General features: G+C 40.9%; 2 pseudogenes across 2 annotated transcripts; both read left to right on the plus strand.

Moving 5' to 3' along the window:
* Nucleotides 1-1,992: 1,992 nt before the first annotated feature.
* LOC308489838 (cold shock domain-containing protein E1-like) lies at nt 1,993-3,832 on the plus strand (annotated as a pseudogene). Its single transcript has 3 exons — nt 1,993-2,532; nt 2,722-3,055; nt 3,086-3,832. The product of its transcript is annotated as a cold shock domain-containing protein E1-like (transcript).
* Nucleotides 3,833-5,673: 1,841 nt separating this feature from the next.
* Nucleotides 5,674-6,882, plus strand: LOC308490159 (isocitrate dehydrogenase [NADP] cytoplasmic-like; annotated as a pseudogene). The gene has a single exon. The product of its transcript is annotated as an isocitrate dehydrogenase [NADP] cytoplasmic-like (transcript).
* Nucleotides 6,883-13,086: the final 6,204 nt, after the last annotated feature.

A 13,086-nucleotide genomic window follows, 5' to 3' on the forward strand; every position in this document is an offset into this window, starting at 1 on the left:
CATTTCAGTGCTGAAGGCACGCAGATGTCACAATCAGTTTGTTGCACCATAGTATTTGTGTAACATGCTTTTTTTTTATCTCTCACCTATAGATATGAAGAAATGGAACAGCAGAAGGTACAAAGTTAAAGAGTAGACAGGGCATCCATCTGAGACAATCAGCAACATGACAACATGTATATCCAACACCAGTGTCCAGTCATGTACTGCTTACTTTTTTATTTTTTAAAAATATTTTATTGGGGAAAGGGAACAGGACTTTATTGGGGAACAGTGTGTACTTCCAGGACTTTTTTTCCAAGTCAAGTTGTTGTTCTTTCAATCTTGTTGTGGAGGGTTCAGCTTCAAGTTGTCCTTTTCAGTCTTAATTGTGGAAGGCGCAACTCAGCTCCAGGTCCAGTTGCCATTGCTAGTTGCAGGGGGCGCAGCCCACCATCCCTTGCAGGAGTCGAGGAATCAAACCGGCAACCTTGTGGTTGAGAGGACACACTTCAACCAACTGAGCCATCCGGGAGCTCAGCGGCAGCTCAGCTCAAGGTGCCGTGTTCAATCTTAGTTGCAGGGGGCGCTGCCCACCATCCCTTGTGGGACTCGAGTTGTTGAACCAGTAACCTTGTGGTTGAGAGTCCACTAGCCCATGTGGGAATTGAACCAGCAGCCTTTGGAGTTTGGAGCACGGAGCTCCAGCTGTCTGAGCCACTGGGCCAGCCCCTGTACTGCTTACTTTTGACCTAGTAATATGATGGGAAAGTTGACCTGAATTATGGTCCTACCTTTTCAACTGAAAATTTTTCATGAAAGACACTTGCTTAATTTCTCATTGGCTAGTTCTTTACCTGAAAAATATCAATAAGGATGAGAAACTTGACCAAAGGAGACTGCTCACATTCTATTTGGACTCCTAAGTTCGATTTGTCAACAGACAATTTTGGGAAGTGGGCTGATGAGGTAGATACAGAGGGAAACAATAAAAGAGTGCAGAATTCAATGAGCTCTCAATGGGCAGCCAGAAGAGCGGCTGTAATCCAAGGTCGGGATAAGAGAAGAGGTACTAATTTCCATCTACCAAAATCAGAAAGTAAAGATTGGTAGGGAATGAATTTAAAAGATGACCAGAATGTATAATGACTTGGGTAGAGAAATTTATAATTAACTCCAGTTCAAAGATGTAAAGTTGAGAGCCAAACACTGAGAAAGGCCTGAGCTTGTCCATCTGTGGTATGATGGACCCAAGTTCCCATGCTCTGGCTGCCCTTCTGGCTGGTTGCCCTGAACCACTGTTGGGTGTGGAAACAAGTCCAATATGCTTACCCATCTCCTCTTAAGTGGATAAGTGAATTTGTAATGCTAGAAAGGCATAAATAATAAACATATAGATGATGAGGAAATAAGTTTTGATATAAACTGCATCAACCCAGATATGAAAAGTTCCACAGTGAGTGTTCTCCCTCTATGCAAGGTGCAACAAAACCAATTGTTCACCTACAGATGTGTTACTGGTGATCTTCAGCAAGGCGTTATCGACAGAGGTGTTCTTTAAAACTTTAAAAACAATGGATCCTGGCTTATGGCGGCGCTGGAGAGGGGGCGCTGAGCTGTTGGGTCTAAAGTGTAACAGAACAGACTTCACCACCTGAAACGGCTACCTCAAGCTTAGATCAGGCAAGGAACAAACCTCAAAACAACCAACAAGACCAAGGAAGAGTACTTAGACTTAAGTTGAAGACAAAGCACTTGATGTGAAACAAGAAGTTTGTGCCTACTCAACAACTTTGAGAGAGCACTTTCCAATGCTGCAGGTAGTCTGTTTTCTTCAGTGCTGTACTGGGAGATTGCCTGGTGCAGCAGCAGTGGTATTGTTTACTAGCTTGATAGATCATTTTCTCTCGCTCTTTTTCTTAATACTAGCAACTTTCATCCTTTGAAATGTGTGCTGAAAAAGAAGGATCAGCAAATACTACTGAAAGTGCAATATTTGATTATCACTGCAAGATGAACTTTGATCCAAATCTTCTCTCCAACAATGAACACAATGGATACTCCAATGGTACTTCAGCAGCACTGCGTGAAACGGGTTATTGAAAAACTGCTAACCTTTAGGGATTTAGTCAGTGTTCAGAACATCAAGCTAGACTTTTCTTCCACTGTTCACAGTGTCATGGCAACCTGCAAGACTTAAAAGTAGGAGAGGATGTCGAGTTTGAAGTATCCTCTGACCGGCAGACTGGGAAACCCATTGCTGTCAAACTGGTGAAGATAAAACCAGAAATCCTCCCTGAAGAATGAATGAATGGACAAGAAGTGTTTTATCTGACTGACACCCCTGAAGATGTGGAAGGGAACGTTCAGCTGAACACCAGAGATAACTTTGTAATGGATAACAATATACACACTGGTGTTGTTAAGTGCTCAAAACATTATGCTGTTGAAACAGAAACAAGCCCGCTGTCAGGGAGTAATTCATGCCAGGAAGGAGGCATTTGGCTTTATTGAAAGAGGTGATGTAGTAAAAGAAATATTCTTTCTTTTTTTTTAAAATTTATTGGGGTGACAATTGTTAGTGAAATTACATAGATTTCAGGTGTACAATTCTGTATTACATCATCTATAAATCCCATTGTGTGTTCACCACCCAGAGTCAGTTCTCCTTCCATCACCATATATTTGATCCCCCTTACCCTCATCTCCCTCCTCCCACCTGAGATAATTCTTTCACTACAGTGAATTTAAGGGTGACTTAGAAGCCTTACAGCCTGTAGATGATGGGGAATTCATAATCAAGGACAGAAATGGTAAAGAAGTTGCAACAAATGTCAGACGATTGCCTCAAGGAACAGTCATTTTTGAAGATACCAGCATTGAACATTTCGAAGGAACTGTAACCAAAGTTATGCCAAAAGTACCCAGTAAAAACCAGAATGACCCATTGCCAGGATGCATCACGAAGTTGATTTTGTGATTCCTAAAGAACTTCCCTTTGGAGACAAAGATACAAAATCCAAGGTGACCCTGTTGGAAGGTGACCATGTCAGGCTTCATATTTCAACAGATCGACGTGACAAATTAGAATGAGCAACCATTCGATGTGATGTCGATGGCCTGGAACTGGGGGAGATGGTCAAGTACAGCTTGTCCAAAGGCAGAGGCAACAAAGTCAGTGCAGAAAAAGTCAACAAAACACATTCGGTGAATGGCATTACTGAGGAAGCTGATCCTACCTTCTACTCGGGGAAAAGTCATTCACCCCTTGAAGAGTGTTGATCCAACACAGACCGAGTACCAAGGAATGATTGAGATCCTGGAGGGCGGGATATGAAAGATGAGGTCTATCCATGTGGCATAGTTGGAATGGCCAACAAAAGGGATTGCCTGCAGAAAGGGGCGAGTGTCAAGTTCCCATTGTGTGTCCTGGACCAAAATGCACAGACTATGGCCTACAATGTCAACCCCTGGGGAGGGCCACAGTGGAGTGTGTGAAAGATCAGTTTGGCCTCATTAACTATGAAGTAGGAGATAGTAAGAAGCTTGTTTTCCATGTGAAGGAAGTTCTGGATGGCATTGAGCTACAGGCTGGAGAAGAGGTGGAAATCTCAGTGATTCTTAATCAACGCACTGGCAAATGCAGTGCTCGTAATGTTTGGTGAATCTGCGAGGGCCCCAAGGCTGATGTAGCAACACGACCTGATAGGTTGGTCAATAGGTTGAAGAACATCACCTATTGGATGACGCCAGTGCTCCTTGCCTAATGGTTCTTCATCAGCCAAGAGGACCAGAGAACTCAATGGGATTTGGTGCAGAAAGAAAGATCTGACAAGCCAGTGTCATTGACTAACCACATCCACAAAACCCATCATTAATCCACTATGATCAAGTTGGGGGGACTCTGGTAAAGGGTTCTTCATCCCTCCCAAAATCTGGAAGTTATTTTATTGAGCTATTACACTAGTTTTAATATCTTCCTCGTGTTATGTTTAAAAAAAAAAAAATTTAAGAAAACCATTTTAAAATTTAAAAAAAACACAAAAACAATGGATCCTGCCCTCGAATACGCATAGGTCAACCCTCATTAATGACTGCTTCCCACAGTGGATTTAGTGATCACTTTCCCAACATCCATTTCCCATTTCTCTTGGTAACCACCACTAATTTCATTCTTTCAGGTAACCGCCCCCACCTGTTCCAACTTCTTGGCTTCCAGGGGTCTCACGGACTCTGTCCAAGGCCAGGGTAGATCTCCTCTCACAGGGCGCCCAGGAGCTTCCATGGCCACCCTGCAGAGCCCTCCAAACTGGCTGACAAGCACTTGTCTCATGGTGGGGCAGGCCCAAATCCACACGACACCCAGCAACCCGAAGCCTCAGCGGCTGCTTGCTATATGAGGGCAGATGGACTGGAGTTGGAAATGGTATTATTATTATTAATCATGAAATAATTTAGTCTCCTTTAATCATAAGTATGTACATGTGCAGTCTTTTGTTTCACAAAACTGGAATACTAACATAAATATAAGTTCTGTATCATGCCTTTTTTACTTAATATACTCATATTATCATTATTTGCTCCAAACTTCTTGAGATTCAAATTTCTTGGAATGGTCTTCAGCTAGCCTACTTGAGGTAAAATCTTTCTTTCACTCCTTATAATCTTCTTTTAAGACTATTTTGGAAGAAGACTCAAGTTTTCTTGGGTGGCATTATTATTCCAAGGACTATGTAATATACTTAATGCCAAAACTCTTTAGAGAAGGACTTTTAAAATATGATTTTAGGGGCCAGCCCAGTTGCTCAAACAGTTGGAGCTCCGTGCTCCTGACTCCGAAGGCTGCCGGTTAAATTCCCACATGGGCCAGAGGGCTCTCAACCACAAAGTTGCCGGTTCAATTCCTCGAGTCCCGCAAGGGATGGTGGGCTCTGCCCCCTGCAACTAGAAATGGCAACTGTACCTGGAGCTGAGCTGCACCCTCCACAACTAAGACTGAAAGGACAACAACTTGAAGCTGAATGGCACCCTCCACAACTAAGATTGAAAGGACAACTTGACTTGGAAAAAAGTCCTGGAAGTACACACTGTTCCCCAATAAAGTCCTGTTCCCCTTCCCCAATAAAATCTTTAAAAAAAAATGGGTGTCTTGTGGGGCGGCCTGCGGGGTTTCAGCTTCCGCTCCCCACATAAGAACGCAGGATGTGGTGAGGCCAAAAAGGAACACCCACGGAGCCAAAAGGAGGGGAGTGATATCACTATATTCTCACCGGGGGCATCCGCCTCTCTGCAATCCGCTCTTGCTAGCCCCCATTTTTTCTGCTAACGTAGTCACAGCAGTTATATTAGTGGCCAATGGCTCATTGTTTACAGCTGACGGCCAACTAGCCACAGCTAATGGCCATTTAATCACAGTTGATGGCCATTTAGTACCTGAGCCAGCATCTTTCTATGTGAGGCCGAGAGCCTGGAAACTGCTTTTGGGGGCTTTGTCCACACAATGGGCCTACCAGTCTGTGGCTTTCTGCGGAGGTGGTGTCAGACGCTGAAACAGCTGGGACCCAGCTGGGATTGCTAGAGTGTGCGCTTAACATAAACTGAACTCAGCTGAGCCTGCAAGATTAAGAGGATTTGGAGTAATTAGAAGTTGACTCACTGTAAAGGTTTATTGAATTCAAACTGTCTCAAAAAATCCATGGCGATTCTGTGGCAGAGATGCAAGGAGATGAAATGACGTGAATCATTTGGGAGTTGATTAAAGAAAAACTCATTTTTCCGTATGTGGAATTGGACCTGCACAGCTATGACTTAGGCATAGAGAACAGTGATGCCACCAATGACCAGGTCACCAAGGATGCTGCAGAAGCTATAAAGAAGTACAATGTTGGTATCAAGTGTGCTACCATCACCCCCGATGAGAAAAGGGTTGAGGAGTTCAAGTTGAAATAAATGTGGAAGTCGCCGAATGGCACCATCCAAAATATTCTGGGTGGTACTGTCTTCAGGGAAGCTATTATCTGCAAAAATATCCTCCGGCTTGTGACCGGATTGGTAAAACCCAGTGTCATAGGTTGCCATGCTTATGGGGATCAATACAGAGCAACTGATTTTGTTGTTCCTGGTCCTGGAAAAGTAGAGGTGATGGATCCCCCAAAAAGACATACTTGGTACATAACTTTGAAGAGAGTGGTGGTTTTGCCATGGGGATGTACAATCAAGATAAGTCAGTTGAAGATTTTGCACACAGTTCTTTCCAGATGGCTTTGTCTAAGAGTTGGCCTTTGTATCTGAGCACCAAAAACACTATTCTGAAGAAATACGATGGACATTTTAAAGACATCTTTCAGGACACACATGACAAGCAGTATAAGTCCAAGTTTGAAGCCCAGAAGATCTGGTATGAGCATAGGTTCATCGATGACATGGTGGCCCAAGCTATAAAATCAGAGGGAGGCTTCATCTGGGCCTGTAAGAACTATGATGGGTGATGTACAGTCGGACTCCGTGGCCCAAGGTTATGGCTCTCTTGGCATGATGACCAGTGTGCTGATTTGTCCGGATGGCAAGACAGTAGAAGCAGAGGCTGCCCATGGGACTGTAACCCGTCACTACCGCATGTACCAGAAGGGACAGGAGACGTCTACCAATCCCATTGCTTCCATTTTTGCCTGAGGGTTAGCCCACAGAGCGAAGCTTGATAACAATAAGGAGGTCGGCTTCTTTGCAAAGGCTTTGGAGGATGTCTGTGTTGAGACCACTGAGGCTGGCTTCATGACCAAATACTTGGCTGCTTGTATTAAAGGTTTACCCAATATGCAACCTTCTGACTACTTGAATACGTTTGAGTTCATGGACAAACTCGGAGAAAACTTGAAGATAAAACTAGCTCAGGCCAAACTTTAAGGTCATTCCGCAGCCTAGGAGGACAAGTGATTTTTGGTAACTAGGGTCACCGGTTTATACTTTTCTCTATAACACTCAAGGGTAAGGGCAAAATCCATTTTGTAATTTGTTTTGAAGTCAGAGTTTATCTTTCCTATAAGTTTACAGCCTTTTTCTTGTACATACAGTTATGCCACCTTCGCGAATGTGGTTGGGGACTTTTTAAATTTTTATTTTATTTTCTACTAGTAGCTTAGGAATTACTTGAGTGCTGATTCGTACTTACTGTCATTTTTTTTCATGTTCCAATCAATATAAATGACCAAAATGAAGAGTGCTTGAAAGGGTAAACTAAGCCACGGTATTGGTCCCTAAAATTGTGTAAAGTAGAAATTCACTCCCTTCCCCACCTTCCACGGCCTGGGGCTCTGGGTGGTTTTGGTGTAACAGGTTTCCCATCATGTGAGGTAAAGCTGTACCTTAAACTTGCACGTGAATTGGAATGAAAAGTATGGTTGTAACCAAAATGTGTTGAAGACACAGCAGTCATTTTTGTAAAGATCTCTTAATTGAATGTTTCGAAAATGCTAAAGATTTTTGAGGCCATGAACAGTTTGGAATCCAGGATAAATACTCACTGGGGGTTTGTCCCCTGTGTTTGTCAGCTCATCCTGGCCTTGTGTGGCCTAAAGATTATGCTACCCTGAACAGTATATTTCATCCAAGTGCAATAACACAAGCTGCACCTTTTGAGGACTTCTGCTGGCCTATCCTATTTCTTTTATATAAATGTGACTTTTCAGAAGTTGGTTCTGAACACTATCCTAGCCTGTTCTTCATTGAAACTATTACTTTTAATTAAAATTAAGTCCTAATGAAAAATAAAATACGATTTTAATTGTCACCACCTATTAACTAAGCTTTTAACCTTAAAGTAATGACAGGCCAACTACCTAAGGCCAAACTGATATCGCATCTAAAATGTAAAACACACCCATAAAATTTACCTAGTTATAAATTTGTTCAATAAACCTCTAAATATATAAGCACATATTCTTTGGGTGTGTGCTTTTGTGACCCATATAAACCTTTTGCCCCAGGTACAGCTATCCTGTTTAAAACAAAATTGAGGAAATAAAGTGGATTGTACCCAGCGGTCTCCAAAACACAAAATTCTTCTCAGTCAGTGCTGAGAAATCTGGAAATCTTCTCTTTTTATATTTAAAACATATATTAAAAAATTGTTTGTTTGGGGGAGGGGGGTTCACAGTGTGAGGGATATAAATGATGAACGTCTAAGTATTACCTTGTCTTGTACACCTGAAACTAATAAATAAATAAAAAATAAAAAATAAAAAAATAAAAGTTTTTAAAATAAAAAAAAAAAAATTGTTTGTTTGATTTTGGCAAGAAATCTTTATAATATTTAACAGTTTTTTTTTTTTACATTGAAGAATCAAAGCAATATATTTTAAAAAATCAAACAGTACAAAAAATTAAAAATAAAAAATAAAACTCTTTTCTACCCCAAACCCTGCAGGCCTATTCTCCAAGCCCCTCCTAACATTCCTATTAATAGTGTATCCTTCCAGAAATTTTCTATGCATTTATAAATGTAGATGATATATCACTAAAAAAAAACAGAAATAGGACCACACTTTATACACAGTTTGTCAGTGTGTTCTTTCACATAATATATATGGCAGCACCTATAGTCTGAATCCATGTTTTTCTAATGGTGACATAATATTCCGTTGTTGAACACACCAGTTTATTTAATCAGAACCCTAGTGATAAACATTTAGGTTGGTTTTTTTCCCCCCACTACAATAAACAAGGTGAAATGAAACATTCTCATACAAACATTTTTGTGCATTTGTGTAAGTGCATTTGTGGACTAAACTCCTACAAATGAAACTATGTCAAAGGGGTGGGTATTGAACAGTTCGAGAGCTTCTGCCAAATTGTTTTCTAAGAAGGCTACACCAGTGAACACTCCAGGATATAAAACCGCATCCTTCCCCACGTTAGCCAACACTGTGTTTCTCCAACTTTTTTATCTTTGCCAGTCTTGTAGGTGGAAAATGGTATTATGTGTGTGTGTGTGTGTGTGTGTGTGTGTGCGCGCGCGCGCGCGGACGTGTGTGTGCGTGCACGTGCGTGTGCTTTTAGCCAGTACCTAGGGAGTGCAAGGTTACTGCCATTTCTGAACATGGTGACCCAATTAAATAAAATCAGGGTAGTAACACAGATGGATGCTATTTCAAAAGTTTATCCCTATTTCTAAGAATGATTAATTGGCGTTGCAGCTTCTTTTTGAAAGATTAATTATGTACTGAGCAGTGTTTTGCTGTCACTTTCTGATTACTCCTTGATCTTAAAATGTCAAGCTAAGAATTAAGGGATTTATCCAGATAACATAAGGAATAATTATAATTTTGATTCAATTATTTAGAAATGTTAGCACACGTCACTTGAAATCTTGAAATGATGACAATTCATATTGTATGTTTAGGTGAAAGAGGCAGTCTCAAGAATAGGTTAAACAGAGAAGTGAGTATAGCAAATCTTCAAACTTTTCTTACCTCTTATGAACAGTTTTGGAAGAAATTTATTACTGCCACTATGAGAAATTTTAAATCCCTTACTGAAATACATTTAAATAACCTTTTTATTTTAGAAGAGTTTTAAATTTACAGAAAAATTGCAAAGACAGTACAGAGAGCTCCCATATACACCACAACCAGTTTCCCTCTGTATTAGCACCTTATATTAGTATGGTCCATTTGTCACAATTAATGAACCAATATTGATACATTATTACTAACTGAAGTCCATACTTTATTCAGATCTCCCTAACTGTCCTCTGTTCCAGGATCCCATTTGGGAGGCAACATTATATTTAGTTGCAATGTCTCCTTCGGCTCCTCTTTGCTCTGACAGTTTTCTAGACTTTCCATGCTTTGAATGACCTTGTCAGTTTTGAGGAATATTGGCCAAGTATGTTGTAAAATGTCCTTCACTTGGGATTTGTCTGCTGTGTTTCTCATGACTAGACTGGGGTTATAACTTTGGGGGAGGATGACCCTGGAGGTAAAATTCATCACATATCAACTATCACATCACACTGCCAACATGATTCTTGACCTTGATGTTGACCTTGATCACCTAGCTGAGTGAAATACATTTAGAAACTTCCTATGTTGGCATAAGCAAGTATACAGGACATGATGAGTTGAATCCTGAGGGTTTCCAAAGTAAACCCTTTGATGGCGAGGCTATTGCAGGGGCAGGAGACCCCTAATTCTTTAGCAGACCCTGCTAAGGGAGCAGAAAAAACTCTATGTCAGAGCATAACAAACTTTGAAACAATATTGGAAATTTAGAAATACGCTGTTCAAAATAACCGCTTTGGGATAAGTACCGTTACTCATACTTTTCAGAGGAGGACACGGTGGCACAGTGCCAAGGACACAGGAAAGCTGAGATGCAATCTGCGAGGTCTGGCTTCAGGGTCCATGCTCTGACCACTCGTGCATAGTGCCTCACCGATGCTATCTTTTGTCTTAACTTGCATTTCCCAGATCATTAGCGAGACTGGGCATCTATCCTTTGGTTGATTGGCTATTAGACTTCTTTTCAAGATCACAATTTGCATAGGCGATACAAAGGTGAGACCCCAGAGTCAGCAATGGCAGCAAGCTGGGGTGGGGATGGGGGGCGCATCCCATGCTCAGGAGTCATTGCAGGGTATAATTTAGGTACAACGCTTGGCTAAGGTTGCCAGATTTAGCAAATAAAAATACAAGGCCCCCATCTAAGTTTGAACTTCAGATTAACAACAAGTATGTGCCGACTGAAATTCAAATTTCCCTGGGCATCCTATATTTTTATCTGGCAACCCTTCTCCTGGCTGCATAGCTCCCATACCTGTTTCTGCAGCCCTCCTAGAGTTTCTGTGAGTTATTTCTCTTTCACAAATCTCATTTCTGCTTAAAATAGTTGTGGAGCCTATTGTGTCACTAAAATCCCTTACACTGTGACTCTATCAATGTGGGAAGATGAATGAAAGATCTAGAAGGCTGAGTGTTTCAAGAAAAAAATGGGAGAACACAATTCTTTGTGTAAGAGTACAATGCAATGTGCTTAATATGCAAAGTATCTTTCTAAAGAATTCCATGTAAGGTGTCATTATGAAACAAATCATAACATCTGCTTGCTTCACGTCCTTATGTTACGAGTTTGTGACACCTGAAATAGTTGTGCACTTTTACTTTACAGATGAATCGAGATTTACAGATGTCCTGTGCTTTCTCTAGAGTTACACAGCAAAGTTGAGGTGAGAACGAGTCTCCAGATTCCCAGACACTACTCCCACTACTCCAGATTCCTAACCCAGAAAACCCTCGTTATAATAAGCATAGTGCATACTAAAACGTAAGCTTATAAAATGGCAGGAATCAAGCGTGTTACAGTGCTTGAAATGAAATAGATACTTAAAAAAAAAATCACACCTTTAAAAATAATCTGTTCTTTAAGTATTAATGTATTGAGGTACATTAAATGCTTGCCAACCCAAAGTTGACCTTTCAATGAAAGGATATAATGAAGTAGGTAGGGGGGAAGGCAGTCAGTTTCATTCATTAAGGTCCTTACAGTTCATGTGGTACGATGGATGCAAAAATTCCCCTTAACAGATGCTACCAAGAGAACTCTTTCAGTAACGGGGAGCTCACTACCTTTTGTTGGACAATTTTAAGTCTCCCCGAGTGTAATCCAGATATCCTTAATCCCTCCATCCTGCTGAAATCATCTTCATCTTTAATATCTACATAAGGCAGGTCTAGGCTGCCTCCCCCAACATTCTCATGGATTTTCCAGACACCAATATTGATCTAGGCAGTGCAGGCTAAAGTTTGTTTGCTCATACCTCAATGCCCACATTCATTGTCTTCTCTTACTGGTCACTTCACTCCATCCTGAACCTTATTCCTCTTCTTTCATTCCCCCAAAACCCCAGGGACACAAAGTCACTGTGTGGCGGACTTTTATGGACCAGTTACCCTAGTAGCAGCGGAGGGCAATTATGTCATAGAACAGGAAGTAACTTCAAATGTAATGTTAAGTATTACTGCTCCCAGAAGTTATTCAGCCATTTCCCACCTCAGCAAATTTCTCACTCAGCATATCCCATTAGGGAGCTAGGCCTTCTGCAGGTTGCTCTCTGCCCAGCCCTCCTCACCTTTCTCCCTTCTTCCCATAGCTCCCCAGGGAATATGAAAATTCCTCTCACCTGATTAGACAGGAAAATTGAGTTTTATTTTTTGTATCTTCTCCTCTCCAACCACACCAGAGGCAACTCACCTTTCACACCAAAAGAGGCTCATCAAGGTTATTTCTCTAAGGTGGGCTATGTCATACATGAGTTATGTCATACATATGTGAGTTATGACAATCAATTATTTTAATTTTTTTTGTTATCACTTATACTGAGCTGAAATCGATTTCCTTGTAACTGGTTTCCCATAATCCTATTTTTGAATTCCAGAACTACACAATAAACCTAATTTACTTCCAGCCATTAAAAGTCACCGTTTCATGTCTTCTCTACACCTTCTCTTTGCCAGGTCAAAAATGCCCAATTATTGTAATAATTCATTTTATACAGTTCCCAAACACTTCACCACCTTTCTCATTCTTTGAACACTGTTCCTGTAAAAACATCCCTGAACTGAACAGAATGATCCATACGTGGGCTGACAAAGTGGCATAAATAGGACTATTACCTCTCCGTCCACTCAGTTGGCTAAAATCTCTAGGTCTTTTACATATGAACTCCCTCATCAAAATTGTACCTTTACTATTAATTGTTTCTAACTAACTGCGGACTTTGTATTCATCCTTCATAACACTTGTCTTTTTAATCTGGATCCACCACCATAAATTTGTTGAGTTTTTCAAAATCTTAATCGGATGCAATCATACAACATATGAATTACACATCTCAGCTCTGTTTCATCAACCAACCTTATACGAATATGTTTTCTAGTGAGCCATCCGTCAAGGATTTGCTGCACATTTTTCCTAGAAAAGCAATGTGATAGAGTGAATGTAGGGATAAACTACAGGAAATCTGGGTTCTAATCCCAGCTTTGTCTTCTATCACCTTAAGCATAATGTCTCTGAGTCTTGGTTTCATCAACTGTAAAATGGGCTGTGTCCCTG

The sequence above is a fragment of the Rhinolophus hipposideros genome (assembly GCF_964194185.1).
Source record: "Rhinolophus hipposideros genome assembly, chromosome: 21".
Lineage (NCBI taxonomy): Eukaryota > Metazoa > Chordata > Mammalia > Chiroptera > Rhinolophidae > Rhinolophus > Rhinolophus hipposideros.